Below are 2823 nucleotides of genomic sequence, written 5' to 3'. Positions count from 1 at the left end.
GGAGCTACATGCCTTTTCCTAAATCTGCGGCTGAATGGAAAAAAATTGCATCTGATTTTGAACGTATTTGGCAGTTCCCTAACTGTGGTGGTGCCTTGGATGGCAAACATGTGCGCATCACACAACCAGCCAACAGCGGAAGTTATTTCTACAACTACAAGGGCTACTTCAGCGTGATCCTCATGGCCCTTGTGAACGCAAATTATGAATTTATAAACGTTGATGTTGGCATGAACGGGAGGGTTTCGGACGGAGGCGTTTTGGAGCACACTATTTTTGGTGAACGCTTGAAGAACTCTGAACTGCACTTGCCAACCAACATGGACACCACCGCCAATCTTAACTTTGTGTTTGTGGGCGATGAAGCCTTCCCCCTTCATGAGCATCTTGTGAAGCCATACCCACTAAAGACTCTGACGGAGGAAAGGCGTATTTTTAATTACAGGCTGTCAAGGGCACGCCGCGTTGTGGAGAATGCGTTCGGCATCATGGCCAACCGCTTCAGGGTTTTCCACACTCCAATAAACATGAAGCTGGAATCCATAGACTCCGTGGTGTTGGCCTGTTGCGTGCTGCACAATTTTTTACGACAACGCGATGCTGCAGCCTACAGTCCGCCAGGGTTCATGGACTCAGACAGCAATGGTGACGTGGTGCTCGGAGAATGGCGTGAGAATGATCCCGCTATAGCAGGACTTCGACCTGTCAATCAAGGCAGGACCAAGGACGATGCAAAGGCCAGCCGAGATAAGTACTGCCAATACTTCAACGGGCCTGGTGCTGTGAGTTGGCAGCATCAAATATAGTTATGTAAAGATTGCTTGGCTATCCTGTTTAAAAGTTTGTGCTAATAAAATTTAAAAAAAAAATACAATTTTGTGTTGTCTTTATTCAGAGGTGTGATGGGGAGGGGCAGTACTGGGGACATAACTTCGAATGAGGTGGAGGTGATGGTGAGGGGGGAGTTATGTGGGGGAGGGCAAAACAGGTGGTGTGATGGTTGTGGAGTGAGCAATGGGCAGAAGGAAAAATGAGGTTAAGCCCACACATATGCATCCAAGGTGCGATCTCAAAGAGGCTGTGGGACTATGACGCATCTGCGTTCCCGTTCGCCGTGACGTCATGACGCATGCGTGGGCGGCTTAACAGCGGCCTATAAAAAATTAATCTAAACACTATGGCTTCCAGGCGTTCTGTACCCTGGGGAGAGCCTGAGGTTCGATTCTTGATCCAGGAAATCGACGCAAGGGACTATGATTGCACCACACACGTCCGGCCCATGCTTCATAAGAAGAGGGTGTTGAAAAAAATTAAAAGAGGCCTCATGCGCAGGTTTGGGGTCGAGCGCAGTACGACGCAGATACGAAAAAAACTAGCAGATCTGCGCTACCGCTCCAGCCAGCGCATAGCAAATATCAGGTCCGACAACCAAATTGAAGAGGGTGAGTGTTTTGGACAGAATATGAGAAAAATTTCTTTTAAGTTGTATGTTGTCTATTACCGTGTGCGTTAACGCTTCATATCTCTTATTGCACGTTCAGCATTCGCTAACTGTTGAGTTGTTAACAGTTTGCAAAATGCCATGTGGTTATGCTGGGACATAGCAATGTGTTGAAGTGAAAGTGAAAGTGAAATGAATTTTGAATACTATAACAGTTTGCAAAATGCCATGTGGTTATGCTGGGACATAGCAATGTGTTGAAGTGAAAGTGAAAGTGAAATGAATTTTGAATACTATAACAGTTTGCAAAATGCCATGTGGTTATGCTGGGACATAGCAATGTGTTGAAGTGAAAGTGAAATGAATTTTGAATACTATTTTCCTTTATTTTTACAAAATAAACATGAGCTTGCACTGTGGAGAATAACATAAATTATTGTTATTATTCAAGTGTTCTTATTCAAATAACGGTGACGATGTAGCATCTCGCAGAACAATATCCTTTTTTTTTTTGGGTTTCAATTAAAAACAGCATATAACATGCAGATATCCATGGATTGTTTTCCATATCTGTAGAACCACCATTACCATCAAGCCCGCCATCGCAGGATGATCCAATAGCCCCAGCATCAACGATGGATCAAACAGGGTCACCACCTACCCCTTTGCCCGCTTCAAGCCCATCTCCATCATCACTCCAGGATATAGATGTGGCCTCTCCATCCGGTAAGTAAAGACATTTATTTTTAAACATGAAATAACAAAAAAAGGGGTTCTTTAACTTTTGTCTGTGGAAAGGAGGAAGTGTTGCCGTGTAAAATTTCAATTTTTTTTTCTCATAGCCGTTGGTGCCAGTGCTTTAGGGTGGGCTATTAGCCCCTCCCCAGAAAGAACAGTTCAGACCCAATACCGTAAGGATAAAAACAAAAGCCATGTACCTTTTGTTTCAACTGTCTCTATAGTTGCCAGGTTTACATTTTACATTCTTTTCATCCACAGAAATACCAACAGCACAGGCACTGCTGGCTTCTCACCGGCGGATGAGAGCAGCTATGGCTGTCACTCTGGCAGCCATGGACGTTCACGGAGTGATGCTGGAGAGGTTCTTGGCAGGTGTACAAGAGGGTGGCAGTAGCCAGTAATTTATTTTTTTTTTTGGTTTATTTATGTTTTTTTGGTTAAACCCCCTTGTTTCTGATGTTGTAAAAGATGTTAAAAAAAAGAGTTTCTAAATATATCATAACTAAAAATTTTTATATTTTCTGATTATATACGTGGCTGGATATTACTTTTAGTAAAAGATGTTCATGTGCACAGCCATCTTTTAAGTGTTGTTAACATCAATGTTCTACTACAAAACAAAGGCAAGTAAACGACACCAC

The 2823-nt window shown here is 43.2% G+C and overlaps 1 long non-coding RNA gene across 1 annotated transcript; it reads left to right on the top strand.

The window, feature by feature from the left end:
- The first annotated feature begins 1940 nt into the window (after positions 1-1940).
- LOC141087841 (uncharacterized) lies at positions 1941-2565 on the top strand. Its single transcript, XR_012231744.1, has 3 exons — positions 1941-2167; positions 2284-2352; positions 2441-2565. It is a non-coding gene; the product is annotated as an uncharacterized lncRNA (long non-coding RNA).
- The last annotated feature ends 258 nt before the right edge of the window (positions 2566-2823 follow it).

Source organism: Dendrobates tinctorius, unplaced genomic scaffold (genome assembly GCF_039654945.1).
Source record: "Dendrobates tinctorius isolate UK_male_01 unplaced genomic scaffold, ASM3965494v1 ptg000035l, whole genome shotgun sequence".
Lineage (NCBI taxonomy): Eukaryota > Metazoa > Chordata > Amphibia > Anura > Dendrobatidae > Dendrobates > Dendrobates tinctorius.
This window is presented reverse-complemented; position numbering and strand designations above follow the sequence as displayed.